The following is a 27,253-nucleotide window of genomic DNA, read 5'->3' as shown; positions in this document are numbered from 1 at the left end:
GCTAAGAGACTTTGGTATGAACAATAACGCAACCTGATTATAGGGTAAGACTAAATCTACTACCTTCTAAAAGATGAGTATTTTTCAGATTCTTAAAGGTTCTTCAACAACTTCATGAAGTTCTTTATAATGACACAAAATTTTTTTAAGTTATCCTAGCCAAATTATAACCTACTCTGTTTCACAAGTCTTTTTTTTGTACCTCTTAAGAGGAGTTAGTTGTTGTCATTTTTTCTTCTCCTTAAAAACATCTTCGTACAACTCTCAGAAGTGAGATTTTTATACCAGTAGGATTTTCTGAACTGGCATAAGAAGCACAACTTTACAGTCTGGGGTAGGTACTGCAGTGCTGTCCTTGCTCATATACAGACATTAAAAAGAATCAACACAAGTCCTAAAAATTCAAAATGAAAAAGCAGCGTTGCCAGTAATGACCTGGTGTGTGCTAGAAGTTGGCAGCACTGAATCACTGGAAATGTTTTAATGATCAGAAATCAGTCCCCTCCTGCGCAAACTGATATCAACATCATCCATTAACTTGCTGGAATTCACAAACACGTGGATCTTTATTTCTGAGCTATTGTATTAAAAAGCTATAGCCAAAATACGTGTTTTCACCCAGTTCTCTTATTTCACTGATATCCTCTGACTACGTTTTACATGTTTCTTCATTTCAGTTTTATTCCTCCCTGCGCTTTTTGTAGAGTCATGAACTACAACCCTACAGAGCTGTACAAATACTCTTTCATGCTCCAGGACAGATTTAAGCTGTCACTGTCAGCACTAGGATATCTGTCAGTAGTGCCATTCTGCCAGCTTTAGATAATAAGAAAAACGGTAAGGCCCACAGAAGCAGATAGAGCCTATTGACATCAGCTATTTTGTACCACGTTCTTCTAGCCTGAATTAGGGCACAAAGAGTAGCTCCTCATGCCAAATTCCGTACTTAATTCTTCACGTGCACTCAGTTTTATTGAGCAGACTCAAAGTCTACCGGGACCACCATTCCTGTACCCTTTGTGCAACTTTTACCTTACTTCATGCATTCTCTCTGGGCAAGTAGCCAGGCCTTCATATTTTTCAAAGCCTTTTTCTCTGCCAGTCTGAGTTCATTCCTTTGCTTCATTCCTGTTTACTGTACTTCCTTTACCAGGTTCAAAGAAGTTGGTTCTTTGTCAGATATTTACCCTTTGGAAACAATAAAACTGGCAGCAATGTGTCTTTGTCAAAATTGGGCCCAAAATATTTGTCATCATTAGGGACATTATCTCCACGGACAAAGCAGCCTGCCTGCTGAGCACCACAGCCCAGCTCCCCTCTGACACCCTGCCAGCTGGGCTCATGCCTGCTTTCAGGCAGACCGCTGCCTCAGCCATGGGTCACATGGCAGCCAGCAATATTCCTCTGCTCTCCCAATCCCATTGCCATGTCCAAGGATTGTCCAGAAAAACTACTGTTTTATGCCCCGTACTGGAGATGTTCAAGGCCAGTCTGAATGGAGACCTGAGCGGCTGGATCTAGCGGGTGGCAGCCCTGCCCATGGCAGTGGGGTTGGAACTACGTGATCTTTAAGGTCCCTTCTAACCCATGCCATACTGTGATTTTATGATATAAGGCCACAATTGCTGAAGTAATGGTGTCTGGAATATAAACTGAGAGTTGCCATGGTGCTCATGCCAGTGCTGGCAGCACCAACCCCTTCCTGACCTCTTCCACAACAGCAGCAGAAGCCCTCTCCCACAACCCATTTTCCCAAATAGCTGCAGCTAAACTGACAGAGACAGTGGTACTTTGACACTGGCATAGCTTCATACATATTAGTGACTGCCAGAATAATTTCACTGGCTAGATAGGGAAGATTATTTTTCTATGCCCCTACACAACATATATATGCTGGCAAAAATCATCAAAAGCCACTTCACTGCTTGCCCAGTCACAAATGAGTTAGTATCTACAAGTTAAGTAAGTGGCAGAGTGAGGAATGAAATTGAATTGCACATATTTCTCCACAAAAACGCTGCATGAAACAACTGCATTCTTGTTTTTCAGGCATTATATTTTTGTGGCAATAGAGAGTGAAAAAGAGAAGTCTCTTCCTTTCAATTGCTATTTTTTCCACTTGCACTTTTAAAATTAGATCTTTTTCCAGCTGGTTACATGCAGATATGGTTTTCCTTGCAAGTATTAGTCTTTGCATACTGCACAAATTAAAAGAGTACACAGTACATTATCCTCAGAGATGGACAAAACCCACCACCAAATCTGAATGTTGGCCACTGATGCTGATCAGTGAAAATAACCATGGCTTAACATACAGCTAAGTGCCAGCTAGGCTTCTGAGCTTTTTACTTCAAAGATGAAGTCAGATAACAGAGAAGAAAATGCATTTGTCTACAAGAGTCAACAACTTCCAAAATAAAAGGGGAGTCCTACACTCTCAACTGAAGATAGATAAGTGGAAGAAAAAGGGTCTGAGTAAGGAGAAGCCTTAATAAAATCCAGAGACCAGCTTGCTGAATAACATCTGACTGGCTCCAAACCAAGACATTAACATTGGATATAAACCCAGGAACTTCACAAATAGATGGTCTCTTACTCACTATGGGGTTCACGAAAAGCAATTCCATTTTCCCAGAGACCATGACTGAGCAGTATAGCACCTCCTGCATTCATATCACATTTACATTTCCAACAGAGTAAAGCAATGATGAATGTTACAGACGCAAAGAGCTGCACAAAGCCGTGCAGCTCTGGAATATCCAGCCACTCCTAAGAAGAATTTGGGATAAGGGATGTTCACAGTTGCCAGCATTTTTGTTTGGTTTAGCAACCCACTAGAATATTTAACAATACATTTCTTTTTTAAACACACTGTCATGAGGAGCAGTATTTTATACATAGCTCATTTGTAATAAGAATAAGATTCTGAATTGCAAAAGAAAAAACCCTATTTGCTGGGATTTGTGCCTCACTGAAACAGTCAACAGTTTGGAAGCAGATCAGTGTACACAGAATGTCAAAAATCTCATTTACAAGCTAAATAAAGTAAGACTTATATGCAGTTTTTCATTGTTGCAATGTGAGGAAAACTTCTGACACAGGTGGAACAATCTTTCTCATTAGAGACCAGTGAATTCCAAACAGATTTTAAAAATTAAAGAAATTAGATGGGAAGAAGTTGCACTGACTCCAGTTTAAAAACCAACGCGATGGCTGGTGTGACTGCCCATCAGAAGTTGAGATTCACAACTGGAATACTCTGACTGCCAAAAGTACAAACTGACAAGCAGCCTGATCCTGTTCCCATTTATCCTGGGAGAACTTCTACTCGCTGTTCTGTCACAGGAAAGCAGAAAGCTCAAGGCAGCAGGCAAGGTAGGCAGCAGCCTGGAGCCGAAAGCTGCCTACACCCAGGAGAAGATGGAGCAAGGCACTCATTTGCAATTCCATAGCCTTTCCTAGCAGGTCTCAAATGCACTGGCTGATACAAAGGCCTTCATCTGAAATGTGACATGGATAAGAACAGGCATCAATTACAAGTCTAAACTGTTCTGGAATATGATAGCTGATTTCTGAAATATTCTTACAAATCTGTATTGTTGTGTAATTCACCTCCTGAATAAATCTATGCTTTCAAAAAGTGACAGAATGAACCCTTACTTCAGGCAGGGGAATATTTGTTTCTCTCAGTGTGCTTTCCATACTGTTTTATAAAATTCATGTAAGGCTCTAGGCTGATTTCTGTTCCATCCTGCACAGAATTCTCCCAGACAAGACTGATATTATTCTCTTTGCAGTTGTATAGAATATTTAATATATAGAGAGAGAACAGCAGCTTCAGCTGGGATCCTGAGAGACCTTGCCCTGGACAATGCTATCTATCTGTTAAGGAGATGCAAAGCCAGAGTTCACATCAGGGAGGAGATGTGGGGCTACAGGCAGGAAGCATCAGTGCTACCTCCACCCTGCAGTGCACAGGGCATTTCCTTCTGGTTTTGGGAGACAGGGTCTGATCTGACTTAGCTGGCCCTAGAAGTAATGCTGTGGATGCAAATCCTGAGACATGGAAGGAGCAGTCCACTCAAATTCATCAGCCATGGAGCAGGACTTGGCTTCAATTCTTGCCAGTGTATTTCTCCTATGGGCAGTTGGACCAGATCTATGTCAAGGTGCCATAAACTGACCTTCAGACTCTGAGGAAAAGGTGCTACAAAGCAGAGCTTCTATGCCTTTACCTACAAAGGACTCTCGTACCGTACTCAGCACTTTGAGCTCCAAACTTACTGCCCCCTCCTTGAAAGAATGTAGAATAAAGTCTATTTCAGTTTGATAAGAGTTGCTTCACTCCTCCTGTGTACAAACTCCTAAAATTTTATCTTTCTGGTCTTTGTAAAAGTCAGAAAATAATAAAAAAAAGAAATCAGTGAATGTTTTTAAACATTTTAGTTGCCAGAGTATGACTTGAATGGTTACAATCTGTGATTCACTTCAAACGATTTTCTATGTCCTCGACTTTTAAAGATTACCCAGAAGACAGTTGTTTATATCACCAAATCAAAAAAATCAAATGAATATCCGGCATAAGCAAATTCTTAGTCAGAAACCACACCAAGTGTCATCAGCTTTCCAAAGAATGGCATACAGAAAGCAAAGTTCACCAATAAGAGGGAAACTTTAGAGGAATCCATTGACCAGAAAGTATCCGTATCACATTCAGCACTTTCATGCAATAATAAATTTTTGTTTGACAACAGCAGGAATCCCCCCCCACCCCCACAAAAATAGCCCTGAAACAGAATGACAAAGATGTCACGAAAGTACCATCAAGGAATCCAGCTAAGAAGTATTCTTGGATGTTGCCAAGAGAACTGGGAATATTTTTAGAGGGAAAAATTCTGGTCTGCTTTCCCAAATCTGAATACTTGCCCAAAATAAAGGCAATAGCAGATTCCCCCTTTGTGGCTTCAGTCTTTCAGCAGCGGTCAGTCCATCATCACTTGCATGAACTCTGGCTTGCAAATAGAAACCTTAGATTTTTGCATATTTCTATAGCTAGTTGCAAAGGATTTCAGCACAATGCCACACTACTGAGAATGTGCTAACACGCTTCGTCCTTCTCTATATTGCCATTACAAGTCAGCCTGCTGTTAGGGACATCTGAGTTAATTTTGCCAATATTCTGTGCTGTGTCATGTGCTGCTTATTAGGAACTGTGGGCAGACAGTCTCAGCTGGTCAGCTGCAGGAGCTGCAGAAATCCTCCCCATCTCTCCAGTGGCAAAGATGCCAAGTCTGCCACTATCACAATTCTCTTCAGGAGAAGCAAAGCAGAAAGCACTAATTATGTAAGGTGCCATGGTAGGCAGTACAGCAAATGCCATTCAGAATGAACAGTCGAGTGTGAAGGACAGAAAGTTTGCTTTCTCTTTCCAAGAAACACAGCAGAAAGTTGAACGCTGGATACCCTCTCTGAAATAGGACAATCTGCATGCATTTTTCCCAGTTTATGCATAGCAATGAAACGCCCTTAAGCCTTCCATTAGAAACTTATTTGCAGCAGGCTCTCACTATTCCAACAAACCTGAAGTTCCCCATGCAGACATCAGCTAACATCCAGCAGCAGATCTCCTTCATCTGGCCATATGGACACAGTAGTGGGTTGGATACCGCTGCAACTAATTCATGAGCAGGGTTTGCAGTAAGTGGTTTTGGAGCCAGGCAAAGTAGTGGAGGACAGAAGTGTTTAAAAAAAAAAAAAAAAGCTTTTCACCTGACAAAGCTTTATATAAGTTCTGGTATAGTGCAGGTTACCTATCAGGACTACAGTAAATGTCCTACAAGACAAATCACACACCTCACTGCATGGGACTAAAGGAGATTCACTTCTTGGTGAATATCTCTTGTAAGTGTAGTGCCACTTATGTTAGCATCAAACTCCACACTTACTCTAAGTAATCCCTTCTATTGCTCACCTCTTTCTTCAGTTACAGCCTTTCTTCCCTGATCTGGAGTTCTCCTGCTGCAAATTCAACTCTTGGCATCCTGCTATATTTATGAACAGTGCTGGCCCTTCTCTCTCCTTCAAAGCTAATTTTTATGCATTTCTAGAGAAATATCATGGTCTTTCAAACAGTCTTTCTGAGTAACTAGCAGCTGTGCTTCTCTAACTCTTTACTCAGAACTCCACTTTCCTAAGCCTTCAATATTTCTTGCTGCTGTCATCTAGCCACTCCTACTTTTCCCTGGTTCTCCAGCCAGGACATCAGCAGGGAAGCATCATGATGTGCATGTCTCTGAGCCATTACTGAAAGGAATCTATACATTAATCATACTGGACCCTCTCTTCTGGAGTAAGCCTGTTTCCTTCAGTTCAAATCAAACTATGCTGAGATTAGCCTGAAAAAAGAATAAAAGTGTCCCTTTATATAGTAACTCTGGAGTAGCTACCCTGTCTCATGTATTTACTGACATTTCCAAATTAATTTCTGGTTGCACTCCTTAATCAATACATGCACATGCACCAACTCACACATTTCTCCATTTTGGACTTGGTGCCTAGATCCATACTGTAGTAGATGGTTAGACTTTTAGCAGTTCTGCATTTAGTGACAGCTACTGAAGGCAGAAGGAGAATGTCAGTGAGAATTTCTGAAAGTAAAACCTAGCTTTGGATCTTTTTCTTTCCCGGCTACCTAGAAAGCAAATGACACATTTTTATTCTAATAATGGATTAGATATCATTATTGTTCAAGAAAGATTATACTTAAGTGAAATCCTAAATGTTATTTTATGGGAATAACCAACACATCACAGCCCAGTTTTCATTCACAGCACTGTAAAAGGTCAGCATGCAAATGCAGTATGCTAAAAATGGATCTGCTCTGAGTAATACCCAATAAACTTAATGAAACTAAATCCTGAAGACAAAGTTAATCTTTTTGTTTTACCTCTGATATTTTGAATTTGTCCTACAGACTAAGGCTTGATTAAAATGTCAGAGGAAAAAAGAAGAAAAATTAAGTAATGCAAAAATAACATTTTCTTTCATTATGCACAATCTATTTATACGGTAGCTATCTCTGCACTACTTTTTCCAGGAAAAGCACCAAAATTATGAGCAAAGTTTATTCTGCTTTTTTTTCCCCAACTTCAGTCTTGCTCTATTTCAATTTAAGTATGTATACAATCCATTAAATGAACATTAAAACAATGTTATCGCGATATACGCTCCTTTCTGCCAGGCAAGAAATAAGCCATTAAGCCAGCTGAAAGCAACAGGACTTTGAAGTCCTGTCTCATCAGCATAACCTCCAGAGCTCTGTGGGTGACAGACATAATTTTGCGATTTTATTTTTGGTAGAAACGGGACATGTCAAACATGGAATAAAATATAAAGCCATAAATGAAATGATCCAAACACCAGTGTGTCCATGAACACATGATTAAAGTGTATTTTTTTTCTTATTAAACACTTAAGCTCTTTAGGTGAGTGGGGAGGGAAAAAGGGAAATAATTAAGCACAGTATGAATACCCAACTTAACGTGCAGGTTTGAAACTAGAACAACTGAGATATACACAGGCTATATAATAACTGCTGTATCTGAGAAGTACTTGTTACATCTCTGTGCTTAACACCTACAGGCACAAGTTCTGTTGGGTTATACTACTCCCCAGTTAAAGGAATAAATACAGGATTTGATCAGTATAATAGCTGTATGCACATACATCTGAATACTCCCGTTCAAGAAGTCCTTTGAGACTACCACATCCTGGAATAAAACTTAATGGAAGACATGCTACAGCAAAGTACATACAACTGTAGCCAGCTAAACTATCCTTCTTTACTAAGGATGGCTTCTGCTCTGCATGAAGTTATTTGTAACCATCATTCCTGTAATTCCATCTGTGTGAGACTTCATACAGATAAGGCTTTATTTTTTTTTTCAGATAACTTTTTCATATTTTTCTTTGTTATTCACCAGTAAGATTAACTGCCAGATCTTCTTTCAAAATGTAACAATACTGACAAGCATTCATACTGGAAAAAGTAGAAAAGAATAAGATGCAGAGTCTACCTAAATCCACTCTTCAGTATTACTTCAGTATTACAGGAAATCTAGATCATGCTACAGCAAGGTTCATCTATGGTTTGAAAATAAAATACTGTGTTCTCCAACAATCCTTTACAGTGGGTGCTTTACTGAAAGGCACTGCATGTGCCCTGATGTCGCAGACAAAATTCCCATAGGTCAAAAGGGACAAAGATCCCATCAGTTGAATGCAGTCATATGTGGATAGAAATATGGAGAATCTGGCACTTCCCTTCACTCCCTTCCGAAAAATTTCCACTGCTTGTTTATGACCTTTGATAGGAACTTGGCTGTAACTTTTATAAAATCATTTGTTAAACACTAGCACCTCTCCCTGACTGCTAGCTCATCAGCCATGACCCGAACTCTCCTCTGTGTAAAAATCTCATTTACTTTCACTGAGTTTCCTTTGCCACCTCAGTACGCAGTCACACTGCCAGATACCTTTGCAACTCTTCCTGGCTGACTCTAGGGCTGTCAGAAGGTGTTACTCTTCCGATCTGACCCTTTTCCATACGCCAAACAACACAGACTCTTGGACAGACGCCATCAGGACTTCATTGGTGACTTCCCCCAATTGTAAACCTTGACCACTTACTCCCCTTTGCTTCCTAATGTATAATCTGTTGTAAATTTGGGACAGGAATTTCTCTTTCATTGCACAGCAGCTTTATTTCTGCATGAGCCTTAAAGAAACTTACTGAAAGCTTTTGGAAACCAAAATTAGTAAGTGGATCACATTTTTCCCCTCAAATCTTTTTCTCTCTTGGAGAAAAAAAGACTTGATTGGCTGTCAGAGAAGAAATGGTAAAGAATTACGGATTTTTTTTTTTTTTTTAAAAGATCATTTCCCCTACCCACTTCTTACATGCTTCTTTCTCCAATGAAGTAGAAACTAACAGGGAAGGGAAAGAGGAGAAAATCATCAGTGTGGTGAAAGGAGCTTTCTTGGAGTTCGTGGGGAAGAAAGCCAATGAGCCACAAGCAGAGGTGCCCAAAATGAAGGCTTCCAAGCTGATGGATTACTTCAAACCTTTGAGGGACTGAGAAGGAAAACTGGATGTCTTCAGAAAACAAGGCATTAGGGAATTTCTCCCTGGGTCTAGCACAGACTTATCTCACTAGATAAGCTTTGAATTGAACCTTACATTTAGTAAATAGTAGTTCTCCTTTCAAAATTTCAACCCAGGACTCCTAGCTAGTTCAGATACCAGAGCTAAGGTGCTACACTTTGTGCTCCTGCACAGTATTAAAGCTGTTCTGCCACGTTGCATGACACTGGGGCTGTAGGTATAGGCTGATGATTTAATATTGCGTTTTAACTGTAATGTCTAAAGAATTTTGGCTGGCTGGTAAAGAGGATAGTAGACAAAGGCCAAAGTACAGTTACTCACACCCTGTTTTATGGCTTGGTTTTCCTCATGTTATGACATGAGATGCAAGAAACATAGTACAGAGGTTTCTATCAGCTAGAACAGATAAATGCATGATCCCTTACAGAAACAAACTCTATAGTGACATCCCAATAATTACTGTATTTATCTTTGAGATGCTTGTAAGTATTCAAATATATTCATAGACACAGATACATGCCTACAGAGGAAAAACAAAAAAAGCTTATGTTAGTCTAGACAATAATTGCAACATACTGAAAATAGTTCAGTTGTAACATACCATGTGCAAATAGAATGTCTTTTTAAAAGTGCTTACATTGTTATAGTTCAATGTTCATCCAAATTATATGAAAATCAGCTAGTGCTTACTTAGAAGGGTAATTTTCTCCCTACTGTTTATCATTACAGGTTTGCAAAATAATTCTTATACATCAATCTTGCAAGAAATACTTGAAAGTAAGGAAATAGGAGCCAAAGCTACTGTTTCCAGAGCTGTTTCCCAAGGAAAAGCCAGTTTCTTATTCTCCATGTTCTAATGCTGGCACACTGTTACATCCCAAATCTGATAAAAATAACAAGCTATAAGAATATTCAGGTCTAGAAACACAAGCTACACAAAACTTTTACTGTGAGATAGCCTTCCTTAATATTCCTTAATATTATATACGTTTTTAAAGAAAGCAAAGGCAATATCTCAACAAATCAAAGCAGAAACCTGGAAGGGTAGCAACGGAGGGAAAAGCTTCCGCAAGTTAAATAACTGTACACTCCAGAGCTTTGCAAAAACCCATCAATAGGTAAGACAGTGAACAAAAACACATGAAAGAGTTGAAAATTGAACAATGTAGTTGTTAGTCATCACTCTTTCTTTTGAAAAAGAGCATTCCAAAAAAGCATCACCAAAACGTAAGACGCCACAACAGAAAGACATGTTATGTATCAACAAATATTGTTTGAAGAGGCATCACAAAAACTGCATTGCAGTCTTGAAATAGATATTTAATCCCACAGCAGACAATCCCTTGGTTTAACTGGGTACAAAGAAGGGTGGCTTAGATGTCAGTTTGTCTAAATTCAGCTCACAAAAACCAGCATTTGCTTTTATTTAATTTTTTGCTGCTGCTGTTAAAAAACCAAAAAAAAAAAAAACCACAATACAGAAGAAATAGAGTTTTTCTCTTTCTCTACATCAAGGCAAATCTTTGCTTTGTTAACTTGAAAGAACTTTTCATTCTAACTCTGAGTTTTCACACATAAATATCAGAAAGGTGATACAGATAAAAATGAACCTGGTTTAGTCCTGCCAGGGCACAGCACAGATATGGAGTTAACTTTCCCCTTTCCAAATCACAACATATTAAGTTTTGTTATATTCTTCAGAACGTTAATTTTTAATTCCCCAGTCACATCCTCTACTACTCTCACCTAATTTGAGGGCAATAGGTTACAGTAACTTTTATTGCTGCAGTGGACGTTTTTCTGTTTTGAGGGTGGGCTTTTATGTTATGCCAAAATTGCCTGAAGTGCATGTGAATAAGTATGGTGGGTGGTTTTTTCTGTTGTTATTTTTTTAAGAATGTGTGTACATTCAAATAAACAATTTTGCTTTCTGCTTGGATGCTCAACAAGCAGCATTTCTGAGCATGTCAGCATCGCACTATTGTTCGTGTCCGCACCCACCGCATCTGTTCCACAGAAGTCACATTTCTCCTTTTCTGTATCACGTTGGGTGTTACACAAAAACATCCCAAGGATCTGAGAAGGGTTTAAGGGCATGCTCTACTCATCCCATGGCAGAGCTCTGCCCCGTGCAAGAAGGCAGCAGCAGTGCCCAGCTCGGCACAGGCTTTGCCTTTCCCTGCCTGGCCAGCTCTTGCTCTGGCAGAAGGGAGCCCACAAGAGAACTGCTGCCTTCCAACAAGCTTTCTGAATGCTGCATCTTGAAAAGCACAAAGAGCACGTTTAGGAACCAATCCATTGGCTGCTGTTGAGCCTGAAGAGGAGTGAGGGAGAAAAAGCAGAGAGGACTCACCAAGGCACATCCTCATGTAGGGAGCACGGCTTTCGTAGCACTCCTCAACAGTCTGAAGCCAATATGCTTTCTCTCTGGTCTTTGACTTTCTCAGTCCCCCCCCCCCACCAATTTCCCCATTTAAGGCAGAAAATAACAAGGCAGAAGATGCCAAGAGACTTTCATGACATAAACAATAAGGCCTTCCTGTGCCAACATTTCCTTTAAAAACACTTGCCAATAAAACTCCTGGAGGCCAGTGAAAGAAAGAAATGCCGAAACAGCCGTGACATGAACTTGGCATATTTTCTGACTCACTCACTTCCCCTGAGACAATCCCGCCAAGAGAACGTTGAAGGATAATGGGAAAATTTCTTCCTCTGCAGAGGACCATGGCTACCCATGCTGTAGAAGAAAACTGCCAATTAACTTTATTTCTGTTTACCTACAGGCGCGCTCACGCAGCCATCTCGGCTGGCATGCTTCCTGACTCACACACTTGCGTTCGTGCACTGATCTCACAATTCTGATGTCTGAAAAAAGAGGCTTCTTTTTTTCCTATAAATTTTCCTGGAGAATTCCTGACTCCAAATAATTTCTGCAGAGCTGAAAAAATGATCAATAATTTATAGACAGTCATCTGTTTCAAATATCACTCCTTTTCCCTTTTCCTTTTCTCTTATCCCTGCTATTCAGACTTCTGCAGAGAATCACAGAATGGATTAAGTTGGAACTGGGTGGGCTTTAAGTTCCCTTCCAACCCTCCTGCCGTGGGCATGGCTGCCACCCACCAGATCATGCTGCCCAGGGCCCCATTCACCCTGGCCTTGAGCACCTCCAGCGACAAAGCACGCACTCACTCACTGCTGGGGCGAGGCTGTCCCTTGTCCAAAGCAGAAGTTTCTCGCTGCAGGGGGAGATGTTGATTACAGGTCTCAGCACTGCAGTGACAACACAGCTTATCTTCCTTTCATCACACTCAGTGGCAGGCACGGAGTGAAGACCCAGCCATCCCGTCACACAAACCTTGTGTCCCGCTGCCACGCGAGTTCATGCTCCGAAGAAGGCAGCCAGCACTGCCATGCTCTCCTCACTCAGTGGAGGTGGTTGCAGTTTCTGAGGTTTCTCTGGTTTTGCATTCAACTTCTTAGATTAGCATCAGAGTATCGCATATCAAAATAACCACTAGTGAGGATTTGCTGGCCTTCTCACAAGTGAGGGTTCACCGTACCTACAGCTGCATAATTTCACTGCAATGTAGTCTGCACCTCCTACTTTCTAATTTCTAGTAACTTGCTTGCTGCTTTAGCATTTCATCTTATATTGGGGCTCTGAAGCCTGCTGACCCTTAGGACCACTGAAGACTCTCAGCAATTACACCTATGTTACCTTTCCTCTCAGCACAAGGGAATCGCTCTTCTGATGGCACTGCTCTATCTGCCCAAGAATCTGCTGATACAGCAACAGTATCTAGTTGTCACTGTTGTATTGTTATTTTTTCTATTGCCAGCTAGCATGGCTCTTCTTGCGAAATACCATACCATGCTTTAATATATATGGTCAACAGTACAAGCTATCTACTAGCTCACCTTTTCTCCTGCTAAGTGCCTTGCCGACGCGCATATGTACTGCAAGCCTCTTTTTCCTCATTCATTTTTTCCTGTCCACTGGATAAGCTAACACTGGCTTGTTTTAGGTTTGTTTTCATCAAAACCTGAGAAAAGAGGTGTTTTTTGTAGTGACACAGCAGCAAGCTGCCTGTGGTTGGTTGGCAAACTCTGAAATTCAGGGTTGGGGCAGAAATATTCAGGAGTCAAAAAAAGCTGACTTGCTCAAGAAATTAAAGCCCTTCTGACAATCTTCCAACGAACCCCTGAGGAAAAGGGAGGGAACCAGAGAGACTCAAGGAAAATGGATGGGAGCCCAGCGTGGAGATTCAAGCCAGAGCAGTTCCCAGCCAAGAAGGAAGGTTGGCAAGTAGACAGATACAGGCTTTCATAGGCAGCATTGTAAACAAGACATTAAAAATATTAATCCATTTAGATTTCAAGCACCAAGATGAGATTTACTTAAGAAGCAGAATTTTGCTGCTAATGGCTCCTCAAACATTTCAGCTGAATGTCAAAACTTTTGCTCAGCTGTATCAAGTGAAAACACACAGAGCTGTTGACACTCTAATATTCAAACAGGCAGTCGTATGGTAGAGCTGGAAAAACACAGGGGATGGCAAAGGAACACTTCAGCCTTGGGCAAAAGCTCAAGTCCTCACAAGGAAACTGCATTCACAAATTATTTTTACCTTCATTTCTGCACCAAAATAATAAACTGAAGTGCGATGGTTTCTCAAAGCTAAACTTCCTTTCAGAAATCTTTTCAAATAAAGTGTAAATTACTTCTGACAAAATACTTTGTTTTCAAGTAGGAACAGTCACCTAGAACAGAATGTCTTTTTGTGTGAAAGAAAGTTCAAGCAGACTTTGAACACCTTGGACTTCATTTCATTTTAAAAAGAAGTTTTTTCTTTCCAGAAGGAACCATTACGTCTTCCCCATTAGTAAAGACACACTTAATCATTTAGAGTATTTCAATGTTTGTAATGGACTAGACAAAATATCTCCACAGAAAGTAAACAGGCATTCAGGACAATCCTGAATCCATGCTTCCTACCACTGTACAGGAGGCCTGAAATACAGAAGACACGTGCAAGCTTTTGCTGAACATGGTAAGCGTTCAGTCAACTCAAGTCTGGCATGGCCAGAGGACCCATGAGTTGCCTTCTACAAGCTGGTGTACTGAGGGGTAAGCATGTCAGGGGAGATTACATGGCACAAAGCATAAAGCAAATGCCCTGACCCGAGAGAAAAATGGGGGCTGCAGTCGCTGTAGAAGGCAAGTAACTGAGAGACTCAGGAATGGTTAAAGGAAAGCCCAGTAATTCTTGACTCAACCAGGCTGCCCTTCATCCAAGCCTCTACTCAAAGAAGGTCCTCTTCCCTTCTGGTAGCACCAATGAACATTTCAAAATGTCATGCACAGAGAGAACGAGATACCTCAAAGCACTAGAAACATTATAAGAGAGAAGCTAAAATTCTCCATTATGTTTAGTCACTTAAAGAAACTTAGTTAACTTAGTGAAAAAGGATAGAAGAATCCCATCTCTTGCAAACTCAGACACAGCACACATCCCTCAGAATTTGACTTCTTATCAGGTTTCTTAACAAGAAGAATGAAATGAAAAAAAATAAAGCCACTAAGCTCTTTTCCCTACTTGTATCTTCAGCCACCCACAAACTTATCTCAAACTTTCCACAGCATCTGAAATGGAAGATCTGAGCAAAAGAAAACCTCAAAGCACAGAGTTAAAGGAGGAATAGCTTCATTCTGGTTAGAAGTAGAAAAAAAAAATCAATTAAAGTTTAAAGAACTGAAATTTTTTAACATTTTAAAGATTCAAAAGCAAATGTAAGTAGCAACATATGAATTATAGAAATACTGTAGCTCTGCTGATCTCATGAATCATACTATGAAATCTGCTTTCTGCACTCTTAGTGCAACCACAGTGAAATACTGGCATCTCAGATATCTTGCAGCAATACACAAACAGCACATTTAATAAAATGCTAAGTTATTAAAATTAATACTATCTCACATATATCTGTTTCAAAATGTTCTAGCTGAAGGTACTTCCATGAAAGCTCCTCACCCTTTACATACCACAACCAGCACAGCTGCACAGCTGGGGAACCCCGTTCATCCCATGAAAGGAGCAGCCCCAAGCAGAACGCTGCTTGGCAAACAGGAGCTCACACGCTGGAGCTGCAGTATTATCCTGGCTTCCCTACACATTAAGTGTAGGACTACATTCAAAGTAAACATGTGGTCATAATTAAATAATAATTATGACTAGCATTTGTGTAACACCATTCATCCACAGAGTTTAAAGCACTAGGTAAATCTGCAAACAATGGGCCTAATCCTGCACCCTTTACTCGCATAATGCCCTTCAGCCCAAATGGCCTACGTAGATCTTGTCTACACAGACTTAATTGCTCTCAATTAACTTCACTTCATAACAGTCCTTCCAGCCTGTCTTGATCCCATTTAGCTTGATTCACCCACTGTCTACCCACAGGTGAATGCTGTTCCTCTGTTCTTGCTAATTTGAAATCCTTATTACAGATCCTTTCCTTAACAGATTCCACTCTGCTTTTCAAACTTCAGCACAGCCCTGTATCTCTTACATTTCTAATGAGACAAATTGTTTTTTGAATGTGAGGAAACTCATTTCTTCACAGTACACTTAAAGGGCTGATCAGCATCCAGGCTTGCATCTGTAACCTCATGATGTACAATTTCTATTCTCATACCTAAATTACACAAATAGCCTTCTTCATGCAACACACTTCAGAATAAAACCACAGGAAATGGTTAAGAACAGGGGAAAATTCTGCAGTTTCTAAAAATATAACATATTTGGAAGCAGACATACAACTACTTTTATGCATTTGTGGTACAAATGATGTCTGTTTCAGAGAACCAAAGTCGCTAAATGAGTTAGAAATCAAGAAGAACTTATAGACCTTCTGACATTTTGGCGTCAGTCTGCCGTGACAGCTGGGGAACTGGAGAGCAGGAGCACCACAGTCAGATCTCATTTTGGCTCTGCTATGGACAGTTACTGTTTTGTCTCAGTTGCAGCACCCATGAACCAAGCCTGGCATTGCCCCCTTCAGTTGGACACAATTCTTCATGGCCCTTTGAAGACAAATACTGCTTACTAGCAGTAGCTATTATTCACCTTTTATCTTTTTCTCCCTGTCCATCTTAAATTTTGCAAAGAAGGTCACTGCTACATCTCACTCACACTCCTGCCAATTCTCATCTTTTCTTGCAAGCAGTATGCTCTTATTTGTATTCCATGTAACTATGGCATGGCATACATCTGAAAAGATTCATTTCAGCATTAGACAAAAACACTGACTATCAGGAAAGCTCACACTAGGGCAACAGTGAAATAAGGTTCTCCCCATAAAATCTTGTGATAGGGTTAGACATTTCTCTGCTTTCTTTATTCAGAAAAAACTGCAGTAATTGTGTTAACTAGACACAATGCAGTAAAGTTTTACAAGAAGCTAATGGCACAACAGCAATCCTAACTGTAGAAAAAAAATCCTACGGAAGTCTCCACAACTACATACACAGAACATAAGGATTTCTTATGAATTCATTGGAAGGCTCAAAGCTGCTCACTAATCAGGACACAGCTGTCCACGTTCACTGCTAACACCCACAGCTCTGCACTCTTCATCCTGTGTAGGGGTAGTGCCTGCGGACCTTACATGATACATAAGACTACAAAGAAAGAGACACTCAGCACTACCTCTGAGCAGAGTTATAATCCAGGAGAATTTATCTACAGGAAGAGGCCAGGTCACACTACGCTCAATGTAACTCATGATGCATCACTCAGCACTGCAACAATCCATGCAGGGCTTTCCTAGGGCCTTCTTACAGCCCTAAGGTTCAGCTTGGAGGGCTGAGAAGCTACCTGAAGTGAAAATGAACAGTATGTTAAATGCAGGCACACAGGGCAAACACACTTGGTCATTCGGGTTTCCAGAGCTGCTTCTGAGTAGAAGGGAATGAACCAATTTGACACAAGAGTGGGCCATTCCACATCTATAACTAGTGATGGTAACAGGTAATCGCTTAGGAAGTTTCTGTGTTTAATGCTGGAAATGCAGAATCAAATCTGCTTGAATACACAAAGCATATTCATCAAAACAGCCATCAGTTTTACTTCATTTATTACAGTAGGCTACAAACTGCACCAGCTCAGGTGTGCACCTGATAGGAAAAGCAGCAGCCCAGAGGGTGAGCACCATTTCAGGCATGTTAGCTGAATGCCCCCGAGTCAGAGCTGAATGCAAATGCATCTAGAGAGGACACAAATAACATTCAGGCACAGAAAGCAAGTCAAAACTTTTTCCACATCCAATTAGGACAAATAAAAGCACATACTTCATTTTTTCCTTAATTTGAAAACAGTCCCCTTATAGTTGCAACGGCATCTCACTGTTCTTCTCATCATTTATTTATTATATGATTATACACATACCTTGGTACTAACTGAGTTTATCATATCACTGACTTTAAATTTTTATGTGCTAATTTAGGGCTCTTACTTCCCCAAAAATGTAGTACTCCAAATCTCAGCGAGCACCGTGGGTTCTGAACAACCCCATAGTATGAACTTCTGACATCAAGTACATCCAGTGCACAGAAAAATGCAACTAATACCAAAACTTCTTGTCAGATCTGACCAAAATACTGATTGCATTTAACAATGAATAACAGAAGAACGACTTCTATCTGTTTAAGAGAGAGGACTGTAAAACACAGGCCAGAATCTGACCAGATCCTTCTGTTAGCATACTGTCTTGGATACATTTTTTTTTCCAGGATGAAATCATGTTGTGACAGAATTAAGAGTTAAAATAAGAGTTCAATTCAGCTGTCCCCACAGGGCCTCAGGTATCTATGATATGAAAATCATGAGATGAACAAAGATACTTTCATATTACACAAACTTCTGAGTTAGCCCTCTTCTTGGGGTACACCCTTGCAGCAATCAAGTTAAAAATTCCATCAGAATCTTCAGGTAGTTTCTACCACGCCAGAATCTAGCAGAAGTCACTGGCAATTCTTTGCTATCTGTCCTCGAAATGCTGCATAATATCATGACATCTCAGGCCTTTAAACTCAGAATTTTTATTAAGGATAACCTGATGAGGCTCTCTCTCATTGCAGGGGTGTATTTCAACTTGAAGCTAAAAATAAACTTTCTTTCCACTGAGAATTTTTTTTTTTTTTAAACAAAATACATTTCCTTTTACTAAAAAGGAAAAATAACTTCAGGCTAAATTTCTACATAAACTGTAAAATGTGATACAACTACATTACAGCTGCATCACCTTCTAACAAACTCACTGTGGGAGGGTGTTTTCTGAAGGGAGGGAAGTCCTAGGAAACAAAACGCTCTTAGTAGAATGCTGAATAGTTTCATTGAGTATTTTTAGTCTGGCCTCTTGAGATGCTCTGCAAACATTTGCAAAACTATAAAACAGAGCCACGGTTATGTCACTCTCTTTGGTACAAATAATTTGTGAGGAATTACTTTGTTCTGGCAAAGGGATATATCAAGAGAGGATGCGTGAACTGGCTTGTTTTCTTTTGGATTAGTGTTGTTTGTCAACTGAAGGCTGTCTTTATGAGGAAAGAGCAAAGTGCCAAGAAGTACATTTCACCATGCCAAAATTAGAGGGAGGAGTTCAGAAACAGTCTTTTATTACCTAATTACTTTTATCAAATGACACAGATCAACTAACAGGAGATAACTAATAGGAAAAAGGGGTCTAATGAAAAAGTAAGTTATCAGCTGGATCCTCTCCAGAAAACAATTATCTCTAAGTAAACAAGTGCTGCAGCTGGGAGGTCAGACACACAGGGCAAGAAATGGAGGTCTTCTCAGGATACTGGCCTTCAACAGAGATGAAAAGGGGGGAGCTAAAGAAAGCCGTGGCACTGAGAAAAAGGGAAGACTTGTTACTGCAGAAGCTAGGATCCTTAGATAAATTAATTCCTATTTAGCCTGTAGATATCCTACAAGTTTGCTTTATCAGTTTTTTTTTTTTTTAAACACAAATCAAATACAGCCTGTGAGATTAGTATCTCTATTCATAATAAAAAATAGGACTACAATAAGAACAGCCACATTCACCTGCTCCAGAATAACATTTTATAGCAAGCAGAGAAAATGGACGCTCACAGATCTTGTTTTATCTTTATTGTCCTTGTAATAATGGAAGGGATGCTTAAAAAAGCAATACAGAGTAGATGATACTCAGCTTTACCTAGAACAGCTAGATGTGGTATTTGAAAGGTATTTTAAATACATTTATGTTGCTTTCTCATCATTTTTTCCATTGCATGATGTAAACCGGACAATTCAAACTCAGGTGGCCCACGTTCAGATTACATCAACTTTCAATTCTTAATCTGAACAATACTTTCAAGGTTTTCATTTTTACTTATCTACTATACATCTAGAAATATGCAAAACCTGTCTAATTATTTTAGCTAGCAAAATGACACCAGACATGTAACAGCACAAAGGCATTTAATAAGGCTTGCAGGGAAAAAAAATTCTCCCCAAATAAGGATTTAATTGACTAAAGATCTGTGCCCCCAGCAGCTTGAAAAGAAGCAACATCAATTTTTAAAAACATTCTCTGAGAATTACGAGTGATGCAACCAAAGAGTTTTATTATGCTATTCTTTCCCTGCACTCTCTTCCTTCATCCTCCATCATCAGTTAATCTGAAAACAGATGGGGCACAGAAATTATGGAAAAATGCTCCATCTATTGGGGATCTACAGCTTGCTGCAGAACAGTAGGGACCACAAGGAAGCTTACTGTAAGTAATATATGTAATAACCTCTAATAAGGCATAATAGAAACAAAACTACTGAAGAAACCTAAAAACTAGCCACTGTAATTGAAAATACCAACTAGTGCCATCCCAAAACCATCCTGAGAACAGGCATAAAATATTTACAAGGCCTTGGCACATCCAGTGCAGGGCTGGGTAATACAGATGGGAAGTGTTGGTCCATTGCCAGTATGCCTTTCCCTTCATGGAAAGACTGAGCTAGGTATGAAGTTCTCATTAGGACAAGGTATCCACACAGCCCCACACCTTACTGACAGCACCTGCTCAGACACAGACCCCATCCTTGAGTGGCCTCGTGGGTCCACGGCATCATGGCTCTTCCATGGGAAAACTGACATTGCTGTTTGGCTGCAAGTGGAAACAGGTATCACCACCCCACTGTGTCTAAGTGGAATTAGAAGTCTGATAATGGATTTTGGGGGCTCTGCAATAAGAGAGTCATGGAAAAAAAATAAAGAGCACAGTATTGGAACATAAATGAATGATCTCACACAGGCACAAATAGAAAGCAGGTTTAGCTGTGGAATGAAATAACCAGAGAATGAACTTCATCCATCTGCCATCTACCTTTAAAGCCCTGCAAATAAAAAGACTGCAAGATTCACAATCTTTCTAAGTCTCTAAGTGATTCCATGAGGAGCAAAATTCTCTGCCAAAAGCAGCCCCAGCCTTCATTTTCCTCCAGAGTCAACTCTTTGCTGGCAAACCTCAGCTACTTACGCTCTCCTGACCTGCACACAGATGAGGTCACTGACCACAACTGGCACATGCAGTGCAGATCTCAATTTATATGTCAGCTTTTCCCCATTGCATGATCCTTTGTTTCCACAGAACACTCCTGGACTTCTGTTTTCTCTTCTTCTCTCCGTGCCCCACCGCCTTCTTGTTCTTCCTTCTATCACATCCCATCACACTAGGGCTGACTGCAAGACATAGTGTCATTCTACTGGGGCAGAATGATCCTGAGCTCTGCCCACCTGGAAAGCCTATTGTGGAAGGAAAAGCTTGACAGAGTCACTACTCTGTGCTAGGACAGCAAGTAAAACCAGAAAAATACCCACTGTTTTCACTACAACCACCCGAAAATCCAGTGACACACCTTTCCTTTCCATACAGAAGTTCTGTAGCCAACAAACTACCATTTTAGTGGCGCATCCTTACAAAGGGTTTGATCATACATGCTGTGCAATGATAATGAATTTCCAAATGCTCAGCTAACTTTTCTTTTACTCCTTTCCCTCATGTGCCGTAAGCAGCAAATATCCACCTGAGAACCAAGTAGCAGAGGTTTCTGGAATCAAGTCCCAGATCCATTTGTTTAATGCTGGGCAATGATTTACTGGATTTGATCAGATCACCCAAATTATCCAGCTCTACTGATAACACTGTGAGAAAAGTCCCCATGAAGGAGTGTACATCCCAGCTACAGCCAGAGCAAGGCTCTGGGAGGAGATTTATCTGTACTCAAGATGCAGCTAACACCCAGGTTCATATTTTCCAATATTTCCAATATTTTTCTTTTTCCAAAAGGAAAAGTTGGCATAAGGCAACAAATCCCTTTTCATTTAAGAAAAAAATCCCTTATTGTTTAAGACACACACGCAGAAAAAAAAGAGTACCAAGGGCTTTTTGAAATTAACAGTGAATGATTATTTGAGGCACACATAATGAAAATACAGCAGAGTCTCTTAGCTAGGGTAGATATTTAGCCAAAGCCTTCCTCTGCCTCCTGCTGAGAACAGCACAATATGGAAATAACCAAATTATGCCGTTAGAAGAATGAAGACAGAAGGCTTTCTGATAAGTCATTGTTTGCATGAATCATGAAATGCAATACAGCTTTCTATGTCATAATAACCACTTACATGATAAATTCACTGTACATTTTTAAGGATGGGCAAACTTTTTATGATTATTCTATTATGCGTAGAAGTAACATCTATAAAGGACACTGAGCATTTGGTCCTCATCCTTCTGGTATAAAACTTAAACTTGGCCAAGAGTTGACAGCCAATTAACAGATTTAACAATGTACGATTAGCTGTAGTCATATTATAACAGAGGGATTCTTGAGCAATATTGAATTAAGTGATATGAATTTCAGCAAAAGCTATTGGATAAGGGTGTGTGCTATTTGCATGTAGACTTAAAAGGTTTTCTTTCAAATTCAGTATACATAGACAGCAACTGTAATACAGTCCATTACCAAGGTTTACCCAATGCTTCCCATAAGATCCAATTTTCACTTGCTTATAATTTCACCTGACTAATTGTTTGAGCTGAAACACTCCACAGTGGATCTGCACCTCAGGCTATTTTTTTTTTTTCTGACATCAGCCAAAACTGTTCAATGATTTCCAAGATAAAAGCCAGGAAAAAAAGACATTGTTTTTCAATGAGAAAACAATATCTTGTAGCCCTTCCTTCAAGAATCCCAATATCCTCCTTGTTTTAAAGAGGGAAAAATATACTTTTTGGGCAGGGAAATATCTTTTGCCAGACCAATTAAAGCCAGTTAAAACCTGGTATTACTTCAAAGCTCCACAAAATTGGTGAGAGGTGCTGAGTCTACTTACATAGAAAACCAAGATAAGGATCTGCTAAAGAGTGGGTAGAATGAAAAGGTTTTGATTAACCGACTGAAGTGACTTGCCATGATACAGTGGGCTGCAGCTCTGACCTCTGGCAGAGGAACAGGGTGAGCCCTCTGCCTCAGCAATGAAAGGCTTCAAAACTTTTCATCAATTCCTGCAGTGATTTTTGTATTATAGCCAGACAGCAACAGCAAGGGTTGTTTGACCGTTCATCTCTCTGGTATTGTTTGCTCAGTGCTCACTTACCTACACTGTGGTCCTGAAGTAAAATAGGACAAAATAGGGCAGATGAACATCTGTGACAGTAGGCTCAGAATGGTACCAGGACATTATACTTAGAAGTATGCATAAGAATGAATTAATTTTCAAAAATTGCCATTGATAGTAACGTTTCTTCTTCCCCCCTTTTATCTCCAGTTCATGTTCTACATTGCTTATTTCTTCTCTTTAAGCAGTGGAAACCACATTGCACAACTATCTGGTTATACAACAACTCAGTCTAAAGATTGAAGAAAGAGAATGCTGGCTGAGAAGCTGGACCCCTCTTTTGTTTCTACCCTGTCTGTTATCATTTATTCTGGCAGATATAAACTTCCATGCCCATTACAATACTGTTGTCATTGATTACACGCTTATTAATGTCAACTTTCCTGCAACAAAGGAAATAATCTCCTCTCAGGAGAAAGATGATCTGCAATTTCAGAATAATTGCAGTGTCTCTTAAGTAGATCCAATTTTAAAAGGACAGAGTACATCTTGTTTCACAAGGATGGCAGAATCATTACACAGCACAGTGTCACAGACTTTGCAGAATACAAATATTTCCATAGAGACAGAAGAAAAGCAAATCTAATTCTCTCTGAATTTAGATTTTTTTTTTAAGTACTGAAGAAACATATTGAGACTCTAGATACTACACATCTCAGAAGACAAACATAAAAACAAGAAATCCAGAAAAGGCCCCTGAAAAATCTTCCAGTGTTGTTTTCCTACATCATTTTCATATAAATAGATGAGATTTTAAGTATTTTGGTGGTGAAAAAGAACACACCAATAACTTCATTTGCGTGACACCCAAAGTGATGGATTTACCTAAGACAGATGCCCTGTTCCCCAGCCTTGATCCTCCAGTACAGAAATTTGCTCCAGGGAGTGCTGCCCAACATGGCACAAGATTCCCATAATGGGGCAGCCAGTGGTACAGAGCTTTTTCTCACCCTCAATTCCGGCTGCATTCAGTCCTAATACTTGTCACTGACATCTGCTTCTTCTCTATGAAAACTAGCTCTAGAGCTAGCAGGGGAATCTAGTAAAAAAAAACCACAAAAATCAGTAGTACCACTACTATTTGAATCACAGCTGATCCAGTTGCTAAACACTCTAGTAGAGATTTGCTAGATCTGGCCCAGAAGTTACCATCAACAAATTATGACAAAATGTGTGTTGATAAAGTGAAAGGAATTGCCTCAGAAAAGCAACACAAAGCACCAAGTGAATTGGAAACAGTGAATTGAAAGGCAAAGGGCAGAGCACTGAAGCTCTTTCATGCTCTTTCAAGCAGTACATGGTAACAACCAAAACATGCTGCTACAGAGCAAGCCCAAACTCTCCTCCAGCACAAAATCCCACCCTCCTGTCTCCCCTCTGCTCCTCATATCATTGCAGGGATGAAAGAAATTCATAAACTGTAACTCTGAATCTTACACTGCTTTGGACAGAATTCAAGCTCAATAATTAATTACATTCTGCTTCTCCAAATTCCCACATTAGGTTGATGAAGGGAAATAACTCTTCTCCTCTGAGACAAAGTTTTTATATGGCTAGTGGAGACTATTCTACAACAGAGAGAGCTGGCAGGTGAACTGGAGATAAATAAGAGGTATGTATAATATGTATAATATAAGATGACAGCAGCAGATTAGAAGAGAATAACATTACATTAAGTTTGAAGATTATGCCAACCCAAGAGCCAAATCACTGCTACATTTTCTGTAAGGGAATAAAAGCACAGATGATCACACAGGACGGGCAGCTGTCAGGATTTGGTGTCCGTGGGACAGTAATACAGACTGAATGACGTGGGATAGCAAGCTATTGAGACAACTCAGAAGGATGGTAAGTCCACAAGGTAGAACATTTAAACATAGCACCAGGCTGAGACAAGGCACAGAAAGCAACCAAACCACTTCTGCCTGAAGAACATGGAGAATTAAAACTAAGCTATGTCATCAGACATCCACAAAACAAAACTGTATAGGTTGACAGATAGAAGCTACAGACTTAAGTAGCATTCTTGCAAGGTTTTATTTGTAGTATATTGCATGTGTATTTCTAAAGGACTTAATTAGCTTCTTTCCCTTCTAGTACAACAAGTGTGCATCAGCAATAAATTAATAAGGAAATAAAACCAAAGGCAAGGCTACTGTGAAGGGTCTTGCTAATACTACATTTATTTTACAGTGACAAAAACCAGTACATCTTTTTCTGAAAACTTCATTTGTCTTTGAAGAAAAAAAACTTGTGTTGCTCCTCCCTGACTCCAGTCTGTCATATTTGCTGCCTGTGCTGCTCTTTAAAGGATGGCCTGTACCTGCAGCCCAGAGGTTGTATGCATGCAGGCATTAACATATTAATAAATGGTGACAAACTGCTTTTTGCATTAACCAGATTACTACAGAGAAGATAAACCTAGGATGTTGCCAAAACTACAGTATTGCTCTCTGTGAACCAGATGGTAGTTTTCAATCCTCTGTTTCTGTTTAGTTTTGATGCCTAGAACCTCTCCAATTCTAAATCAGAAGCAGGGTGATTTAAGTCCTCCTTCACTTGAAAGCTAATGTTGGAACAATTAGTTCAACTCTGCTCCAATTGTTCATTCATTCCACTCATTTCTGATCTGCAAGGCTTAAAACCTCCATATTTTTCTTCAAATAAGGTTCAAGATACTACAAGCACATCTGCAGGAGGCACTGGATGATGTGCTCTTATGGGCCTTCTGTGCATGGCTCTCAGATTTACTGCAACAAACTCAGGGCTTTACGGCAATGAATTCAACACACCTGGACTCCGTGTCACCTTCTCCACGTCAACAGCACATCACACTAACTGTGCAGAGACTGAGCAGAACAGCTCAGGTAGTATGATTAGTATTGTGGACTGCACTACAAATAAGTCATCTTCAGCAGCAAATACATGTATATTGGCTGAGAGACAATTAAGCAGTTTTCTGAGCATGAAAATGGTAAACAATATTTTGGGAAATGCTTCTTTTACTCTACACTTTGACTTGGTACTATATATAGTATTTAACATTAACTTAGCAAAAAAAACAACACTGGAAGAGTCATATCTTGATAATTGTTTTATATTTCATATGAAATAACAAACAAACTTGTACATCATTTTCCATACTTTTACACAACAGCCTAAACCATCCCACCCATGAAAAACATGTAAAAAACTACGACAACTGCCCATCTAAACATACTGCGTTTGTCACCAGTTGTAGAGGATAGAGCCATGAGATGTTTACCTCTATGCCAGCCTTTATTTCAAACTAAAAACTGTTCTCAGCACTCTTTCCCAATCACGTCCCAAAACTGCTATCCCCACAGCTCATAATGCAAGAACTTGATTCACACTTCTACTCCTGATCAGTTTTATAACTCATTATCCGTTCATTTTGATTCCTTAACATTCATATTAATGTCTGATAATAGTGAGACCACATACTGTGCCTTCAACATGTGAACTGAAAGCGTTCAGGTCTCCAGTAACCAGCTAGAATGAGTTAACTCCCACTTTTTGTAGAGTTGCAATATAGTTTCATCGACTTAGGTGCAATTATTTTAAATTTACACATTTGGCAATTGAGGAAAATCAGCATTACTGAGTAGGTAGCATAGATGTCCCCAGATTTTCTCTCTGTAGTAGGTGTTTGTTTATTGTACACTGTCATTTGATTTAGAATGGCCCACCGCACAACTCTACCAGCACAACCATCAGTATCACAATTTTCTTGCTGCCATCCTTTCACCTCGTAAAGATCTGCAATACGCAATAAGAGCTCCAATACTGCTGCAAAGCCAAAACACATGAAAAAGCAACATAAATCATGTTTATTTCCACTTCTTGGTCACAAGATGTAATTATAGTTGAATCTAAGCACAATGCATAAGTTTTTCTCAGAATATTATGATTCTAATGCTGCTTATAAGTTCAAATGTAAATCTGCAGACTCCGCACAACACACAGCTAAGAGAACTACAAATAAGAGGCCATCATTGCTCTAGGACACATAAGAGGTGCTTTATTTGAAATGGATTTCCTAGCTTGAAGAGGATTCATGTCTATTTCAGACAGAGCACTGAAAACCCCGCACTCCCACCTGTCATCTCAAACACACTCCATGAAATTCACACTTCTAAACTCAGCATAATCAAAGGAGTCTGAAAATAAAGTGAAAAGGCTGTTAATTTACTGAGGATCTGGCTGGTTACCTCCATTAGGAGGAACGTAGATCACAGGAGCCACCATGTACCAAGGGTATGTGGAAAAATGTCTTTCCTTGGAGGGTGACATGGCACCAGAAAACAGGGTGCCCACAGAGGTTGTAGAGTCTCCTTCTCTGGAGATACTCAAAACCTGCCAG

At 39.9% G+C, this 27,253-nt stretch overlaps 1 protein-coding gene across 11 annotated transcripts in view; it reads right to left on the bottom strand.

Annotated features, from left to right (window-relative positions):
- Positions 1-27,253, bottom strand: part of THRB (thyroid hormone receptor beta) — a 163,868-nt gene that overhangs the window by 65,533 nt on the left and 71,082 nt on the right. The window contains exon 1 of one of the 11 annotated variants that reach the window (XM_090142561.1): positions 11,517-11,549. The exons of the other annotated variants lie outside the window; for them this stretch is intronic. The gene's annotated coding sequence lies outside the window, so the exon portion shown is untranslated. Of the gene's footprint in view, positions 1-11,516; positions 11,550-27,253 lie in introns of those variants that run through there. 11 annotated transcript variants of the gene reach the window in all.

This window comes from Phasianus colchicus, chromosome 6, assembly GCF_987193195.1.
Source record: "Phasianus colchicus chromosome 6, bPhaCol1.hap1.1, whole genome shotgun sequence".
In the NCBI taxonomy this organism is placed as follows: Eukaryota; Metazoa; Chordata; class Aves; order Galliformes; family Phasianidae; genus Phasianus; species Phasianus colchicus.
Note: the sequence above shows the minus strand (reverse complement) of the source record. Positions and strands in the feature narration are given on the sequence as shown.